This window comes from Thunnus albacares, chromosome 23 (genome assembly GCF_914725855.1).
Source record: "Thunnus albacares chromosome 23, fThuAlb1.1, whole genome shotgun sequence".
Taxonomy (NCBI): Eukaryota; Metazoa; Chordata; class Actinopteri; order Scombriformes; family Scombridae; genus Thunnus; species Thunnus albacares.
The window spans coordinates 8,498,803-8,519,366 of record NC_058128.1 but is presented as its reverse complement, the minus strand read 5'-3'; the positions used below and the strand labels follow the sequence as shown (position 1 = coordinate 8,519,366).

At 40.2% G+C, this 20,564-nt stretch overlaps 1 protein-coding gene across 9 annotated transcripts in view; it reads right to left on the bottom strand.

Annotated features, from left to right (window-relative positions):
• magi2a (membrane associated guanylate kinase, WW and PDZ domain containing 2a) overlaps positions 1 to 20,564 on the bottom strand; it is a 236,667-nt gene that overhangs the window by 192,692 nt on the left and 23,411 nt on the right. The window lies entirely within an intron of this gene.

Below are 20,564 nucleotides of genomic sequence, written 5' to 3'. Positions count from 1 at the left end.
ATAATCACTTCTGATATAAATAAGACTTCATCCTCTCGCTGGCCTTCTAGTGACTTCCTTTATGCTCGGATACAAACAAGCGTGTAAGTCCAGGAAATGTAGAGGTGACTCCCCACATGTAGCTTCAGGCAACATATCTCAGGTGTCCTCCTTTCAAAGTCAATGGGCTGAACAGTAAATCCAGTATAAAACCCCTCCGCTGGAAAAAAAAACGACACACACCTATAAAAAAAAGAGTTATTTTTCAGGCTCTACGTCTCAATCTGACTCCTAGATCCCAGACACGGTCTTCATTTCCTTTTGTGTCAAACTTGTCGGGTTCAATTACCTGAAGCAAGTGTTTCCCGCCGCTCGTGCGACATCTGTATCCTAATTACTCATAAATAGTCGGCGCCTGGTGCTCTGAGGCTCCTTGGATACGGTGGTGACGGCGCAATTAGTTCACAAATGAGCAGCTTATATTCGCAGCCGCGCAACGCTGAGATTATTCATCTCCCAGCGGCGGCGGCGGCAGAGAAAAAAAAAAAAAAAGCTACCAGACGCTTGCTCAGCACTCACCTCTCCATCCAGATAACCTCTGAACTCCCCACTGAACGCAGTATTTCACATCTGCACACGCAAGCTCATGACATATATGGCTTTATACACACAGCTTACAGTAGACTTTTATAAACAAAGCACATCATTTGGGAACTGCTGACATATGAATTAACCTCCGTACACACACACTGATGTATGCTTTTTCTTGGGAGGGTTTTTTTTTTTGCTTTCTTTTGGGTTTTTTTTAACCAATTTCCACATAAAAATGGCAGTTTTTGTAACATGTAGAGTGCAGAAAACGCTGCTCAGAGAAAACATAAGAGAGAGAATTATTATTATTATTATAAATAACAAATGGTTGAACTACTGCGTTTGTGCTAAAAACTCTCATTTTAGAATCTGATTTTCACCTCACAGGATAAAACAATGTGATTCAACAGAACTGCAGACTCAAAAAAAAAAACCATAAAGTTGACAAAGAAGTCAGTTTACTGGAATGTTTAACGGCTTTCGGGAACATATTGTGGTGGACGCAGTTTGCTCAAGTTGGTGCATAAAAGTTCCAGTAAGTGGACTTTTTTGTTTAACTACCTTGTTTCCTCAAGGTCAATAATGAACGACGTGAATCAACACGTCTATAAAACAGTTTCAAGAAAAACTGAACATTATACGCTACATTAGAGTAGTAATGTGTTCGTGGCAGTTGTATTAGAATGCATTGGTTTTAGCAATAAACTAGCAACAGAGTAAAAACACAAATGCACCTACTTATTTATATACACATAAATAACTTCAAGGTTTTCCGCTACATGAACAATATGTGGGCAGAGATGCTTTGGCTTCGTTGCAGCAGCAGCAGCAGTGGTAGTTTTTTTTTTTCCTCAGTCTGCTCCTCAGGTCACCTTCAGCATCGAAGCGCCTCGAGGCTTCATCCAGACACAAGCCAACTGTCTCAGAGACGGAGAGTCCCCGTAGGCCCGTAATCCTCCACCTGAGAGAATTGCGGTAAAGTGGATCCTCTCTCTGATGGTCTGGGAGGAGTTACGGCTGTGTTGTTTATCATGGCGAAGGTAGGCGTCATGTATATTCAAGACAAATGACACTTGACATTCCCTTTGACAGCGCTTCATATCCCCGAGTGCTCGTTACGCACAAATGGAGCTCCTTCAGTTGTGAGCGAGCGTACGTGCACTTTTCTTCTGAAAACAAATCAGCTTCATTTTCACTAAGATGAATGCTTGAGGCAATCATAGCTAAAAAAAAAAAAAAAACTATACTAATATATTCACCTGACGATTCAGTCTTCAGAGCGAGACAATTTTCCATATTCTCAGAGTTTTCAATTTTAGCATTAGAGGCGTAATGACATCTATTTTTCATTTAGATCTGCCAAGGACAGCAAAGTCAGATGTTGTAGCGCTTGAATAATTGTCTATTGGATAAAGGAAGCACTGCTCAATATACCGCAGAAGAATTGCAGACATGAGCTCAGGAAGACTAGATTCAATTAAGTTGATTCATTTTAAATGAGTGGAAAGTGTATCTGTGACAGAGAAGTCAATATCAGAAGTATCCTCTCATTTTTACCTTGAGCTTCCTGGTTAACGTATCCAAATAAAAGTGATTTAATGAGAGTCGTTTCAAGCTTCAATGTGCTGAAAAGTACAAAATGTGGAATTTTTGGGCTTATTACTCTGTTCATGACAGTGAGAAGCGACTGGTTACATTCACTGATGGACCACTAGGATATCTGTGGGGGGGTGGGGTGGGGGCGGGGGTGGGAGAGGATGCAGCTGGTGAACAGGAACAGGTGTTGTAGGTGTATCCATATCATTATGGTTTGTAGAAGGGCTGGGCTGTTTGTTTTTGTATGATGTGTAAAATGTGAAAAATCAAGTTATTACAGTATGCACAAAAAGCCTATAATTAGTCAAAAAAAACTAACATAGATGATAGCTGCTACATTCAAATCATGAATCTACCCAAAGCTGGAAAAAAAAAAAAGATTTTTAATTTTTCTATTTGGCCACATCGCTCAACCCTAGTTTGTATTTTTTGTTTTTATTTTTTATTTGGCATATATTTGTTTCTTTTTTAATATGAAAAGAGTGCATCAAACAGTCAGAAAAGAATTTGGCTCAAAACATCATTTGCAATGCAGCCACTTGCAGCTTTTATTGAATGTACTAAGAGAGACTCATTGTGCATAAATAGCAGGCAATAGTAGGCGTCTTATGCATTTTCTCCCAAGTTTTCTCTTCAAATTCTATTACTAGAAGAGATTAGATGTTCTGATCTGCGTTTGTTGCAAGAGGAGCTTGTTTACAGCGTTTTCTGGCAGCAGGAAATAAAAAGTTTTGGGTGTGTTGGTAGAAAAAAAAAGACAAATAAACTTTATTAATCCCTGAAGGGTCATCATCACACACCTTTATAATAACAAAGTTTGTCAGTACCTTCCCAAAGTGACACAAAGACCATTACAAAAAGTTTTTCTGTCTGCCACCTCTATGGTTAGAGTTTAGTTTAGTTTAGTTTAGTTGATTGTGGTCAAAACCAGATATGGACACTTGGTAGGAGAAGAGATGCAAACAGTCGTCTCCTGTGTCAAAGTCACAGTTTGTGGGATCATCCATCCAACACAATGTTCCTCCTGAGGGGACATTCAGACCTAAAACAGCCCTGCATTAACAAAAAATGAGCCTGAAGGCTTATGAGGTGCCAAAACACTGCATAGCAATTTATAATAATATAAGGAAGGATTTTACAACTCTTTCAGCTTCGATCACAAAGTAAAACAGCGAATGTTGAGCCAGCTTCAACTCTTTGCAGGAGTTTTCTACATCAACTACATGTTCAGTGCTGAAGTGAAGTGAGAACAGTCTCGTAACGTCGCACGTCTCACCATCAACACAACACGCACGACAGCAAACAACATGAGCGTCCTCCTCCAGATGCGAAACCGTCGACCAAACAAGTTTGATTTCCTCTTTGCACCGAGAAACAACTGTACACTGATTGCACTGCATATTGTTGAAGCTGCAAACTATTCTTAGTGAGAGAGAGTGGGCGTTTTGCCCTGTTTCTGCAGGGCTTTCACAGTGGGATGAGCATAGCTGAGTGTCTGGCATGTTGAACGCACACACGCACACACACACACACACACTCTGGCACACACATCTACAAACAAAAGCATAGCAAATTGCATCTATTCACACACAAGTCTTTTCACATGTTCTCAAAAACACACACACACACACACAAACACAGCCTTACTCTTTCTCCAGAAGGAGAAGTCGCGGCCCTCGATCCTGCTGTAATTGCCGGTGCCCTTCGCTACACCCGCAGAGCCTTTGACTGCCTCCTTGACGCGCTAACTCGCTTATTAAACGCCGACAAACGGGCGAACCTCCTCCTCCTCCTCGGCTCCCGATAAAGCTTCCATACCGGCAGAAAGCGATGGAAGGATGTATAGATCCAGAGACGTGAGGTAAGGACTTAAAAGTTGAAAACAAGTTTCCATGAAGAGCTTGAACTGTAGGGAGAGAAGAAATGTCAGAGGATAGGTTATGAGTGATGAGTGTGTGTGTGTGTGTGTGTGTGTGTGTGTGTGTGTGTGTGTGTGTGTGTGTGTGAGAGAGAGCTAAAGCACCTGGAGGCTGAGAGTGAACTTTTTACTCTCATTTCCCACCTAACTGTCATGCACGTTTTAGGGGCCAACTTTTGAAATGTCACAAAAAGTAAAATATGAATTCATCCCGGAGAAAGGTTAGGATGCATAAATTCATTTCCTGAACAGACAAAGAGAAAAAGGAATTGCACCCATAAGAAAAATAAGAGGAAGTTGTTTAGGAATTGATTAGTATTGAGGAGGTTGTTAATGTTCTCTTTTCCAGATGTTTACCATATTTCATGCTGCCTGAAGATAAAAATAACAAAAAGTGCTTGGCTAATGCTCGAGTAATTGCCAAAAAACCCACAATGGGATGTTGAGGTGGGCAGATATTTCATATTAAATGACATTTCAGACTGCCCAAAGCCACTTCTGCCCTGAAATTGGATCATTTTTCTATCACAAAAAGAGATTTTGGCCTAAAGTGATGTTATAATACCGAGGGCAAATACATCAACATTTGCTTTTTCCTCGTCATTTCTTCCAGTTTTCTACATTACAACTTGTAAAAAATAATATTTGGACGAGGCTTACACAGCTGTACTCGCTGGATTGTAACACAGGCAGCAGAGATTGCGAGAAATCGCATTAGCCAGTCATAGCCTTCATATCCCGCTCAGGCATTACTTCCATCTAATTTGTCTGTAATTAGATGACCAGGATTCATCCTACTGGGTGATTAATTACTCATAAAGATGATGAGACCCCTCCCCTCCTCCCCTCTTTCCCGCCCTCCCAGGTAGTAACCATGGCGATGAGAGTGGAGCAAGCGCTCATCTGTGGGAGGAGATGTAGGATCGACATGAGTGCACACACACACACATATATATGAAAACAAACACACACTAAAAAGGTGCATACTTAGATACATGCCCCCCCCCCCAATCTGATGCAAATCAATTAAGATCAATTTGAACATGATAAACAAACTGGTTTTATATGATTCAATTCATTTAAGTAAAAACCTTCACTTTTTATCTAAAGTTTAGAAAAAATGCCTGCTGCTACCGCGACAATAGCAAACAATGGGCAGTGATACACAGGGCAGCTGTTGGCAGTGGCGGTCGGTGATTATTTACCTGGCTTCTGTTTACAGTCTAGCAACGTTGTTGTTTAGCTTGGTGCGCTGAGCTTTGACTCCAACAATAGAAGAATGTACTATATACTCAGCAGTTTCATCAGAAAAAAGCCAGAAACATACTCCGTCCAACAGCTCAGCTTGGCTACGATACTTACTCTTTTCTCACCAAGCAGAACCTCTAGCAAACAAAACTTGGGTATAGAAAAAAAATAAATGTAAACATTCAAATTCAACCTCAAAGGATAGGTTCAGACTTTTTCTGAGTCTGTCTTAAAACAACAGTCAGGTGCCCGTATGAGCAATAAAAGAGGTTTTTGCTCGCGGTAATCGTTCTTCCTGCTAATGCTGGCTATTAAAAGATCCCCTTCAAATGTGCTTACAGTGTAAAGTGATGGGGGCCAAAATCCACAGTCCTCATTTTGTTAAAAAAATGTACTTAAAGGTTTATCTGAAGCTAATATGATGTGTCAGCAGTCCAAGTTAGTTAAATCAAGTGGATATCTTCCAAAGTTATTTTCTGCTTAGAATAAAATTCCCTCTTTTTGATTCCCTGGACAGTGTTTTGCTGTTGAGCTGCAGTGGAAGGATAATAAACAAAACTGGGAATTTGGCACTAAAAAAGGTATGTACTTAGTTTGACTGGTTTTGACTGCTGAGACTTCATATTAGCTTCAGATAAACTTTTAAATACTTTTTTTGCACTGGATCTTCTGATGGTCAGTATGAACAGGAGGAATGATTACAGCAAGAAAAATCTGTTTTAATGTTCGTCTGGGCAACTGAATATTATTTTAAGACAGACATAAAAAATTGCAAACCCGTCCTTCAATGCTAAACATGAATGTAATCATTCCAGTTTTTCATAAACATGCTGTAATAACAATACTGTCTTCACATTCTGCTTTTCTGCTTAATGCCTTAAGGCCTTCTGCTTCTGTGATAGTTACAGCAATGCTAATACACAACAGTGCAGCCTACAGTTTAGTTTTACCATACAGTCATACTATAGAGCGCTCCTTTTTTGTGGTGTTGCTGTCATCTGCTGGACTGGACCAGTGCTGAGACTGTGGTGATGGCTGTATGCATACAGTCTATGGTCCTACGCAGGATGCCATACGATGGCTGGAAGAAGTGCAGACCACAATGTGTCCCCCTCATCATAAATGGACTGCACTTATATAGCACCTTTCTAGTCTCACTCACTTTTACACTACAAGCCACATTCACCCATTCACACGCACATTCATACGATGATGGCGCAGGTTGGCACCTATGCAAGGTGCTCATCAGTAGGAACTAATCATTCACACACACACACACATTCACAAGCAATCTGTGGTTCAGTATCTTGCCCGAGGACACTTCGACATGTGGACTGGAGGAGCCGGGAATCGAGCCAAAGCCGATAATATTGATAGCACAGATATTTCACTTAATTTGTATTCTTTAAAGAGTGGAGTAGAGTGATTAAAAGTCTCTGCTTCTCTAACGATAAGCTACAATTAGCGATAGCATGAGAAAAGCTAACAGGGACAGCCGGGACAGAGGCTAAGCTCGGGTCTTCTGCACTGAGCTTACAGGCTCACCTGTTTTGCGAAGGTATGCAAATGAATTTCACTGTGCCACTTTAGCAAGCCTGGTTCCTGACCTGGCAGCAGAAACAAGTGACCTATAGAAGCTGAGTGGGCAGTGTTAAAAAATTGGACTTTATCATCCTACATAGCTAGCTAGCAACCTAGCAAGAAATACAGTGACAGAAAAATGGACACAGATGCACAGTTTGTTTTTACTCAGATAACCTTACACATAATTTAGTTTGGTGGTGGTTTTGTATCAACGACACCGTATCTCTGACTCCTGTATGGGTTTTCTGTGACAAATTGGTTAATATTTATACCTCTAACACACACAAACCTTGTGCACCTCCACACACTCGCACATCCACTACAAAGAATTATCTGTGCATATAAAAGCGTGTGTCACTTCATACACCAGCGCGAGCTAAAAGCCTCTCCTTTGCCCAAACACCGAGCTATAACAGTCCATTAGGAGCTATGCAAATGGCAACATCTGGCGCACGTCGGCATCCATCAGACACACACACACACACACACACACAATAAACACACATAGTGTACACACGCCGAGTAACAGTTGGATATTTGAGCGGCATCTCATCCCAACACTGCAGGAAACTACTTGTGAAGTCAAGATGCGATGAGAGCCTCCTATCACTTCTAACCCCCACAGCTCTAACAGATGATGCGGTGATATATGTACAAACATGCTGACACGCAAAGGCGCAATATTATGGAAATGAATGGAGATGGCTGACCGTGCTGTATGCAAGAGGCAGCGACGGAGAGAGTGAGACATAAGCGTTTAGATTCAGATGCCTCGGAGGGATCTCGAGGGAGCGGTTATGGTTGGAGTGCAAAGCAAATACTGAAGTGTTTGCTTAGCAAGAAAACATTACCGCTGAAAGCATAGTTATTTAACAGATATGTGTATTTGTGTGTGTGTGTGTGTGTGTGTGTGTGAGTGTGTGTGTGCAGCAGGCAATACACCAGATGACAGAGCTTTGGGGGGGAGGGAGTGGATGCAAAATGAATTCTGAGCAGCTTAGTGCAAAATTTGAATACAGATGTCTGTTGTTTGTGAAGACAACTTTTTTCATTTTGTCTTGTCTAGCTTGTATGTCTTTTATGATCCATGACAACATGCCGAAAACAGGATTTTTAAGAATATAAATTTGTAGAATTTGAACATTAAATTACTTTTGCAGACATGAGTACAAACACGGATTATCTCTGAGAATTTCACAGGAAATAGAGGGAGATTTCTTCTCCGCAGCTCAAATAAGAAAGAGGTTGCTGTTCATAAAGCGGACGCAGGGGCTGACGGCGGAATGAGGGAAAAAAGCGGATAGAAAAAAAAATCACTTCCAGCATGTGTATTCTTTTCAGCAAACTGAGAGAGAAAACAAGAAAAAAATCAAGAAGCAAAAGAAGGTTATGATCTTCATTCCTGGTGTGTGTGTGTGTGTGTGTGTGTGTGTGTGTGTGTGTGTGTGAAGGTCTGATGACACACTGAAGTATCTTCTGACACAGGCTGAGACAAGCTCGTGTTCAGTGATGTCAACAGGGGTCAAGCTAAGGTTGCGGTTACACAGGTCTGTCATGTGATTCCCCCCCAGAGAGAATGTGAGTGGGTTGGTGTGAGCTTGCATAATCTGTATGGCTTATATATATATATATATATATATATATATATGTGTGTGTGTGTGTGTGTGTGTGTGCATGTGTCTAACACCCATCTGTTTCGGCAGCACTAAAAAAGCACTTCTACCAGCGAGTTAAAACGATTTGCCATGCTATGACACGGGCCAGAAGCAGTTGGAGTAATAGTGCCAGCTGCTTGGTGAGTCAGAAAACGTTCTACAGATGCTTAGACCTTGTTTCCATACGTTACAATATCAACTCTCAATCCCCTAATTATGAAAACCACAAATTTCCCCTCTACTGCAATGTGATCTCTCTCCTACTACCATATACTCTCCCAGGAAAGCTGCAATGAGGCATGTCAAATGAGAAAACATACAAGCAGACTTACAAATGCGTCATGAGGATATGTATCCATCACTGCTCTGTGAAACATTGTGCTGACCTTTGAGTTTAGTTCTTGCATTATTCAACATTTACTCGATAAAAAGGGACTAGCAGAGACCTTGAAATCTTCTGCTCTACTGACAGAAGTAACAGGATTTAGAGATAAAAATGAAACTTAAATGCGGAGATGAGGACTGGATCGCCACAACTCCTATGACTTTTCTTGTGCGTAGCCAAATATTCGCTCCATTTCGAGGTGAACGTGTTATCCATACGTGTGAGAAAGGAGTCTTGTCACAGTCTTGAAGGATGTTTCTAAAAGCTGGAAAAGACAGCAAGAGAGAGAGAGAAAATCCAAATAACAACCGAATGACCTGAGGTGTGTGCTGGTGATTTCTCAGGCTTTCAAATGAAGAGATAGAAGTGTTTGTAGCTGTGTGTTTGTGTGGTAAAAAAAAAAAAAGACACTTTTTGGAGTATGACCTTCTTTCAACCCGGCGAAACAGTAGCCACAGCAAAGGTTACGGAAATGCAGTATTCATCGAACGATAACAGCCCGCAGCCATTTGACATTATTCAGAAAACTTTTCACTGCGAGCTTCTAAGAAACGTCTACCTTTCCATTCTCACTTTCTTTAGAGCCAAGGCCTGCCTGCTTGCCTCTGTGTGTGTGTGTGTGTCAGATGAAATTAGGAATGCACTACTTTCTCCAAATCAGATCTGCTGAGAACAGCACCTCTACTTGATTGAATCCCAACCCAAATTTCACTTCCAAAGGACACAACTGTGCCACAGACAGAAAGGGGCCAGCAGCGTGGTCTTGCTGGAAGGCTCCCAGGCGTAATTGTGAATCCAGGTTTTGATGAAAAAAAAAAAAAAAAAAAAAAAGGGAGCAAGCTCATTTGACTTTCTATGGAAAAATAAAAGTTTAAAAACATTTTAAGCTACAATAGACCTGCCTAATCAGCCGTAATTACAAGAAGACTAAGAGTCTAGAGCCAGGATAGCAGCTCTGTGTACTCGGGCACAGTGGTGCTTTGAGCTAAATGTTAACGTCAGCATGCTAACATGCTTATAATGACAATGCAAACATGCTGATGAGACATGTTTGCTATCCTAGTTTAACATATTAGCATGCTAACATTTCCTAATTAGCACAAAACACTATGGGAACACTATGGGCAGCTGATGGGAATGTCATTATTTTTGCAGGTATTTAGTCATAAACTAAATAACTGGACAAATTTTGACCTGATGATGGTGCTACAGAAACAGTTGATACAATTAATCCTGAGGATAACAACCATGTTTGTACCAAATTTCATTGCAATTCGCTCAATAGTTGTTAAGATATTTCACTTAAAACCAAAATGTGAACCTCATGGTGGCTCTAGATGATGACCAAAGTCATTATGATACATCCTCTGGGAACCATGAATGTCTTGTGCCAATTCATCCAGTAAATGTAGTGATATTTCACTGGATAAGTGAAAGCGTTGACCTTTTGGTGGCATTAGATGATAAGTCAGGGGATCACCAAAGTCAGTAGGCTTTATCCTCTGAAGGTCATGAATGACTGCACAAAATTTCATGGCAATCCGTCAAAAGGTTGTTGAGATATTTCAGTATTGACCAAACTGACAGACTGACCGACATTGCCATCCACAGAGCTGAGCTGATAGTGTGGCTAAAAAAAATCCGTATGGATTTTAAGCTAAAATAGACCTTTCTCATCAGCCTTAATCACAAGAAGTGGCTGCAACAGAGAAGATCATCTCATCCTCCCTAAATGAGACCCCAAAGATTTGCTCTATTTGCAGTCTGTCATATTAACTGTAATAGAAATAATTAGATTTTTTTTTTTCTCCAGGAAAACCTGCAGAAATCAGCATAACCTGAGATTATTCCTCCAACCTCTAAGGCTGCGAAAACATGAAAGGGGTCTTGTCTTTTGAAAAAAAAAAATGTAATCAACACTGTTAAGTCACATCAAGCTTAACTTTTGACCTCAACGTTGAGCTTGAAGCACCGAAAAACAAGACGAGTTTAACGCAGAATGCTTTAGAGGTCATCCATGAACCAGAGCCCTGCTTCTCCCAGTGCTTGGCAGTGTGATAATTACCTCTCCTCACTGTTCTGCCAGCTGAACAGCAACTGAATCACCATTTTATCACTGAACCGAGATTCCAAAGTGCACTCTTAATTTTCTCTAATTGTCTGACAATCAGTGAGCTTTTCTTTTTCCAGTCAGGAGCCGCCAGCTTAAACAGAGTCTCTCGGGTAAACGTGGGACTTGACATTGTACGTATTTGCACAAAGGAAATTCTGGTGGACACTGGAAGGAAACTCTGCACACAAAAAAAAAGACAATCTGAAACTTCGGGATGAAAAACAAACTGTCTCCCTGACTCTTCTATCAAGAGAAAACTAGAGTTGCTGATATTAAAACTCTTATCTCTGTCACTGTTTTGTCATCATTTGGCATAAAGCATCACAAACTATCCAGGTTGGTAAAAATATGAGTGTTGTCTGTACAGTCCGACATGTACACACAGATAGAAGAACAGATACATACAGATAAACATACATGCATACTGATACAGACTTTGCATGCATGTGTACGGACGCACGCACCTATAAATATTATGCACATACATACATTATTGCCATGAATTAGGGAGCATACACATATGCACACATGTGCAACACATGTTTTTGATTGTTACGTACATGTACATATTGTCGTTATTGAGATTGTCACTATTATATAATAAAAAAAATCACCTTTTGTCATTTCTATGCACTGGAGGTCAAGCTGTTTCGCTGCCATTTATAACCAATATACAACCAATGCAGGTTTAATGACTAGTATACTCAAAGAAACACCATTAACCACCAAAATAAACATCTTTTTCAAAACTGCAAGGTGCATTTTTTTGTGTCAAAGACCTTCGCAGGAATGGCAAACGCCTATTAATACAAATACATTGTGACAGATTGCCCTCATCCCATAGTGAAGTGAATCCATTTTGACAGGAACACTCTCTTCTTTTCAGACATTAAAACAGGGCATGATACTTTGTGTCACTGAATGATTTAATGAGCATAATAATAATAATAATGATACAATCTGATGGAAACCATATGCCGAGGCTACCTTGGTCAACACAGGCAGCATGTTCAATCATCGTCAACAAAACATCTAAACACCACCAAGGCCGTAATTTCGTGGGAGAGAATTGCACTACACCCTTCCAATATTTTCAGGTATTTATACGATCTATTAACGTGCATTTACGCCGAGGCTTTCACAGGTGTATAGCGATAGAAAAGTACTAAGCAGCTCTGAATAAAAAGTATTTTTTCTCCCTGGTAGCAGCACCACTCTGCATTCAGTGCAGCGCCTTCAATCTTTTTTGCCTTACTCAGTAGGTAAGTCTCCTTATTTACTACCGAGCAGTAAGACACAGTCCTTTGTCTCCATTCTCTCAACTTGAATTGGACAGTGCTGTTCCTGTCGCAAAGAGATTTTAATTGCTTTAAGCCAATAAGAAAATGCAAGGCAGGGAATGAATGGTTTGCGCGCTTCTTCCCAGGCCGAACGGCACATAAACAACGGCACAACAAACCCTGCAGCTCACACAGATTTCCTCGTAGCTAAATCCCAGAGACCGTCTCATTGTTTTACTCCTGAGTGAGAACAGGAGATAGGGGGGTCGCAGCACGGAGAGCGAGACGCCAGATAAGTTGTGCGAGTAGATTTTTATTCTGACACAGCTGCTCCCGAGTTGCAGATTGCTTATCCTGAATCAATGCAATCATTCTTGGATGTTTCACAGCCTTGAAACCCTGGGAACAAAGTAAACAATACCGGCATTTAAGAAAAGAAATACACAAATAAGTCAACAAAGGAGAAAAAAAATAAGAGGATGTGAAATAAGGTGACTGTTTACACCAGCTGCTGAGCACTTATTAATGAGTTTACGGCCTGTAGTTGTCTCTTGTCGGACTGGTGATTAATCCGCCCATCTGTGGGGGGACTGGAGACAGAATGGATCGTTCTCGGGTCCCAGGGCTTCTTGCCACTTTGTTGCCCTGGTGAGGCCATCTGGGCCAGAAGAGAGCTAATCAGTCATAGGCATGCCGCAAGCTTGATCCCATGTGGCCACCTGATCAGCCATCAGCATCCAAAGTTAAATCAGAATAACTTTTGTCACCATGTGAGATAAATGTCAGAGTTTTGCTTCCTGGAAGGTTTGCAGGGACATATAAACTATGTACATTGTGACAAATGATGAGTTTAAATTATTAGTCAGGTGTCTGATCATTAGATTGACGATTTTTAATAAATGATTATTAATTTATCTGGTAAAAATGTCAAATTTGTTGGTTCTAGGTTTTCAAATTTCAAAGCAAGCAATTTTCAGATGTCACACTAGAAGTTTTGATGGACTTTCATACCTATTTTCTGACATTTCATAGACCAAACAATTAATCGAAAAACATAATAAACAGACGGACTGACACTGACCACTCAATTATTATGTCCTTGGTGGCATTATTGTCCACCTGTCCTACATTCAAACAACAAAAAGAAACAACAAACCTTTGCTTCTCTATTGCTTAGTTTATTTAATATTTTATTATCACAATTAATTAAGCTTATAGGTCTTAAATCTGACGGGGGGATTCTCCAGACTTACCTGCTTTTAATGTAACAGAGATTATATTTGTGAATGAGTTCATTTTTAATAAATAAATAATTTTTAAGCTGAGCCGTATATTGAGTAATAAGCTTAAAGTAATTAGAATTAAAGACTTTTTAAATACTGAAAGTAACTAGAATAACAGTGTTAAGATGTCAGCTTTGTAGCTTATTTTTTGTATATCGTGCATACAGATAAGAGTGTGTAACTCATGTATTTGATACATGCATTAATACTTTTTGATGTGAACCTACACTTTTAGATCTGTGAATGTTTTTAATGCTCAGTCTTTCTAGTATTCAACACTGATCTCTAACCAGTATCAGATTATAAGCTCTGTGGTACTTTATATATAGAAAATACACAGGAAACACGTGTAAATCATGTGATATGTTGTCTGTTTTTGATGAGAACGTAAATCTGTTGTCACAATAGAACAATATTATACATTTGCAGTTAACTTTGTTGGTAAAATGACACATCTGAACCTCTCCAGGGTTAAAATCAGTGCTTCTTTGTTTAAAAATATATATGAGTTGCTATAATTCAACAGGTTATGCTGTAAATTATGTTGGTGTTCCATGTGCTCCTTTTTAACAAAAGAAAGTAGAGATAAATAGCCAACTAGTGTAAAATAACATGACGCTGTGGGTTGGTTTTCCTCCCGTCCTCCCTACATTTTTGTGTCACCAGCCACTACTACTCTCTTCAAATATCCAGTTTCGCCTTTTTTTAAAACGTAGTTCTTGTAGGAAAACACTGGAAGAAAGACTTTATAAGCCAAAACCTTATGTTTTTTTGTACCATTGTGTACACACTGGATTTTATTAGTTAATACAAATGAAGAATCTAAATGTACCTTTCCTAGATTTATTACCATATGAGTATTAAAAAAAGGTTCTTCAAGTGAGCTGACATTTAACAATAAAACATAAAATTACTATAAGGCACACTGCCTTTGTAGGATCTTTGAGCTCCATTTCTAATGTGTCTAATCCTGCAGATCTTAATATTACTATTTTTATGGAGACACCATGTACAGCTCCTACTACCCCCCCGTCCCAAAAAATAAGGTTAATAAAAAAATAATGAAAAAAAGGGGGGCACTTCCCTCTTTATTTATTTATTATTATATATTATTTTTTTATTCCATTAACAATAGAGAGGCCTTGTATTTTAACACTCATAGTGGCTTTTCTCTCTTTCTCCTTCCTCCTCACCTGACTAAATCCCACTATCCTCCCGCACTCTTCACCTCCTCTGAACTTGCTCCCCTTCCTCTCCTCCTATATGCACCCCTTTCTTCTAACTCTCATCCTCATCCCCCTCCTGACCTACTAACCCGCCTCCCCACATACTCATCACACATGCACACATGCACGTGCTCTATCCGCTACTCACTCCACCACCCACACCTGCACACATATGCACACGTACCCACACACACACACACACACACCCACACACAGATGAAATGTACTTAAAGGTTGAAAGGTCCCACGGAGATGAAGCCTAATGCCAAACAGAATAATAATGGTGATAAATTATCATTTGTCCATCTCATAATAGTAATAATAATAGTATGTCTTGCTTGGGATTTTAAAAAAAAGGAGAGGAAAGGTATAAGGACAGTAAGAATGGCATCTCAGTGTCTATAGGTCACTGCACTACGCTTACCCGTTCAGCTCGGCTCAGTCCTGTCACTTTCTTATCTGCTGTCCGTGGCGCTGCACATTATGCACCAGGGCTGGAGTCTCCGCTTGGGAAAACTTATTTTCAGCATAGTTTAAGCTTCTCCTGCATTTGTAAATTGCAACTTCTCTCTCTCTCTCTGCCCTCTCTCCCGTACCCACAGTGCCGCCGGATAGCGTAGCCGAGGTTTAATCCCACGTTTATCCAATCCTTTGTCTGACTGGAAGATAATCCTTGCGTCTTCTCCTCGATTTTAGCGGACAGGTCCTGAACAAAGCCGATCATCTGGTCTCGGATCTTGATTTTTTTTTGTCACCTATGTGTTTTTAGTATGTTGACTTTGGTCTGGTAGTTCCATAACTTCAGGATTATCATGTGTGCGGATATTTGGCTTTTCTTCTGCTTGACATCGATCCTGTGGCGCCGTTCCAAATCCACCGAAGCTATTTTCGCTCCCGATAACGACCAATCGACCAGATAATGTGTTAAACTGTCTCCTTCTTCCTCTTCTGGTAGACTGAGGATTCGAATGTTGTTTCTTCTTATTCTGTTTTCTCGAGCATCAAACTCATCCTCCGAGTATTCAAGCTGGTTTTTTTTTTCTTCCAAAGAATTGATTCTCTTTTCTTGTGAGTCAATACACCGAGCCTTGATTGTGCGCATCAGAGACAATAGATTCCATTTTCTCGTCAAGTGATTCAACTTTAGTTTCAAGGGGATTTCACTTTATGTTCGACTGTTACCAGCATCGACAGTATGTTCTCTAGCGGAATAACATTCAACTGTTCATTACCGTCTCCTTGTAGTTCTTTATTCTCTTTGTCTCCGGCCTTCTTCGGGGGTTTGGTTGATTTGATTGTTTGCGCTTCTTATAACTAACAAACACGTCAGATCTCTCAAATCTTTTAAACTTCCACTTGCTTCCAGTTCATCTTCTCCCTTCCGCATGGATTAGTCTTCTGGATCTTTATTATAACACAGTTTAGGCGCAGCTTTCCTGGCGCTACTCATACCCCATGCGCCTCCAGATCAGTTATTGTTTATTTTAAATGTGAATACAAAAAGGGTCTTGTTTCTCACTGCACATATGGAAATGTGTTGAAAAGTAAACCTTGGATGCTTTGGTGTGATCAGAGGAGGTAGCTGAGAATTACCTTCATAGACCGTCATATTTCAAATCGAAACTTTATTGATTTCTCAATCCATTTAGGTGCCGAGCGGCACCCCACTTGCCTCAGCTGACCTCCGTTGGGGCACAAGAAGTCAAGAAACAGCAGGATGTCAACTGTTTTAAATAAAAACCTGCTGCGCGGGATGAATACAGGAGCTAATACACTGATGGAACAACAGTATTTGTTTTGCTCTCAGGAAATGAAAAACTTGTTCGCTCGATGCAAACTTGTCCAAAAGTTACAGATTTGTATTTGATTTCTATTTGTTATCTTAAATCTTCATACAAAAATTGGTCACAAAAAGTTACAGTTTAAGTGAGAGCAGGCTGCATTTTTTTGTTTGTACATCCGAACAAACAGTCCCTCCCGTCCTTGGATGCCACATGATTTTTTTTTTTTTTTTATAAATCCCACAGGGGCAGGTGATCCCCTCGTAATCTGGGTCACATTATTTATATGAAAGAGATGGCAAAGTTTAAAAGAAAAAGAAAAAAAAAACCCCAAAACTTTGATTCAATGTGCAATCTGTTAAGCCTCATTAAATCTCAACAGCCTGTTTAAAAATGACTCATCATTAACTCCTGGCTCAGAGACCAGATTTTAGAGATTCATTACTGGAAGACTTAAGACATGAGGCAGCAAAAAAAAAAAAAAAAAAAAAAAAACCTTGAAAATATGAAAAGTGCATTAGAAGCAGAAGGAGGAATTTTGCTTATTTCATTGATATTAACCTCAACACATATTTGTTACAGGCATTTGTGGTGCTGCTGCTGTCATGTAAATTCTCCTCAGTCTTATTCTTTGGATAGAGAAGAGAAACAATATACTGCATGAATGGTTTTCTCTAAAGCTTAGATGAGATGCACATCTGTCATAAGCGCTTACTTTCCATTGTTTTTGCTCCAGCTGCATTCTTTACATTCCAGTGGCCGTGACTCCCTTTAACTCCAAAGAGGGAAGGAGGAGGGGGACGTGACACTCCTCTGGACTGATCCTCGGTTTACAGCTCATGCTAAGGTGTCATTTAGCAACATCAGATATTTTATTTGAAACTTGCCTTGCTGTGCTCTGAACTTTTTCGGTTAGAAATTTGAATTCAAGCAGCAGCAGAAGCGGCGGCGTCTAATTTGAACAGTGAACGCCTCGTCGTCGCATCATCACAGACTGTTGTCCTTCATCAAAGGTTGGAAAGTTTGTATTGAGAAGTTAGAACATAGATATGAACAATAGCTTACACTGGACTAACACTTAGATAAGGAAGGACAGTTGCCTGAAGCTTGGAGGGTCAGTTAAATAAACATGACTATAGATAAAGATAATGTATGGAACTTTATTCTTGACCTTTGGGAAAAAGTATATAGAACAAAACAATCTATGTGTAAAGATTAAATTACTAGCTTTAGGAGCTTTCAAACTTATCTCACGGTCATCATTCAGCAAATGGAGCTCAGCTTTCATCATGGGACCGAACCCTACGTCAGTGAAATGGCAAGGATCCTTGCAAAATACTGAGCGAACCAGAAACAGACATGACCGGTTACGGCGTCGATTGGAGCAGGGAGTCAGTCAAAGGTCAGAAAAAGAATAAGGAGGCCAATCACATTTGACGCAAAAGACCCCCCCCCCCCCTCCCCGTGAACAGAAACAGGGGTTACAATCTCCCTCCGTACTGTACAACCACTTGTTACACGGGACTGAAGTTCCACACTTATGTGACGACTGAAAGCTCTGACAAGCCGCCTTTGAGCTTGAATTTCTTTATTTACTTTGAACAGTCGTCCAAATACCTCACATGAGTAACTACAGCCCATTGCTGTGAATTATGATATGATTTATGCTGGCTAAAAGTTGTTAGAGCAGCAAGAATCATTGAATTTATCAACAAGTCGATCGATAGAAAATGAATCAGCAACTATTTTGATAGTTTATTAATCGTTTTAGTCATTTTTTTAAGCAAAAATAACAAATGTTTGCTGCTACACTGAATATCTTTGGGGTTTTTGACTGTTGGTTGGACAAAAAAAAGACATTTGAAGGCCACCTTGGGCTGTGGGAAATTATATATTATATTATTATTATTATGACATTTTAAATGACTCTCTGACATTTTATATTAATCAAGTAATCAACAAAATAATCTGCAGATTAATCAATAACTCCGTGTGGAGTTTGCATATCTAAGTGAGGTTTCTTTGACATGTTCTGGTTTCCTCTCACAGTCCAGGAACATGCAGGTTAAACTAAATGTTGTGAATTTGATTGTGAATACTTGTCAACCTGTCCACAGTGTACCTCACCTCTTGCCCGCTGCATGCTGGGATAAGCTCTGTGTGACTATGTGACAGGTGGAAATAAACATCTGTGGAAAAATAACATCTAACTTCTTCCCTAGAAAAGCATCATATTCAGCAGCGAGACAAAAAAAATCAAAGGAATTGAACTAATCTGAATAAATACTGTTTTTACCACTATTAAGTGTCTGCATGCTAATACGCCGAACTCCACAAAGGGTAAGTGTGTTTCTTCTGCAAGTACACAGTCTGTTAATTTAACAATAACACAAAGAAGACAAAGAAGAATTTGCATTTCAAACGACAGCCAGATATCTATAAGATACAACTACCGACTGCATCCAGTTTTACAGCCAGACAGCAAGCTTGTCTAGATACTTTCAAGCTCAAACAAAGCACCGAGAAAGACTGGGAGCTGTAGAGTTTGGCAGTCAACATCAGCTGGCTATAAACAGTTTAGTACGGTTCTTGAATAAAGAGTTTTATGTGCATAAAGTGACCATTACTCTGCCCTGTGGGTGTAGTAGTAGTAGTAGTAGTAGTAGTAGTAGGAGGCTCTGATAACTTACGGGGACAAAATTTTCGACTTCCTTAACTGTGTTACGACATGAGTCTCGACACGCCTAAGGCCAAGCTTCTGTGGTAATTTGCCGAACCACAGTAAACATGGCTTTTCTACGATGAGCAGAAATGCCTCCGGGCTGCACAGCGCTGTGCTGGAATGTCTTGGACGGAGCTGTTTGGGGAACTGTGTATATCTGTTTGACCTCATTAGTACCGCGGGCCAGGGCTGTACAGTCCATGTGCCAAGTCTGTACTCTCCCTGCTACTTTATACACATCACTGGAAGGAAGCTCGTTTGCTAGGATGAATTGGGGGGGGGGGGGGGGGGGGGGGGGGGGGGGGTTTGGGAGGGGTGTGAAAAAGAGGGATAGAGGGATGGAGAGAGAAAGAGTGTTGTGTTTATTTGCACAGGGATTAACTTACACTGTTGGCATGTTGATAAGGGCACCGCAGTTGTAAGATGAGGGGATTTGAATGTTAGAGCAAGAGAATGTGAAAGTAAGAGTCAAAACACACACACACACACACACACACACACACACTACACACAGCATCCTTGGCATACTAATAACATGTTGTTAAAATGTAAGAATGACTATGACTGTGTCATTTGCATCAGGCAGAGCAGTGTAGTGTTTATAAGACGTACACAGTGTGCAAATGATTCTAGGGAATATGTTTTCTTCAGTTTATTTCCTTGAATACAAAATCCCAAAGCATCTAAAAGTCTTGCACGCATACACTGTACGCAAACTAGTGTGTAACTGTAAAGGTGCACGGTGCGAGATCAACATAAGATTGTAATGTGTGATGACAAGAGGCCAAGACTTGTATTCATCCTCCAGCGCTCATGAAAGGCATACCGTAGAGAGAGGAGAGCGTTCTGTTTCGAAGCATTTAGAAATGTCTTAGTGCCTCTCTGCACAGACGGTCATTGTATGATTTAACTGAAGAGGGCATATTCAGTGTGTACCAGTCAGGTAGATGAAGGTAGGTGTAACAGAAAAGGCCGAATTGTTTCTGACAATATAGAGAAACTAGAAATCAGAACAGTTGGCATGCAATACCACAATGGTGGGCATGCATAGTGCATATATATATATATATATATATATATATATGTATATATATGGATTCGATGCAACAGATTTACTGTGTGTGAACATTAAACAGTCTGAATTGTGTGTCTTTGAAAGCGACACAGAGACATTAACTATGCCGATTCATCCAGGGCCAAAAG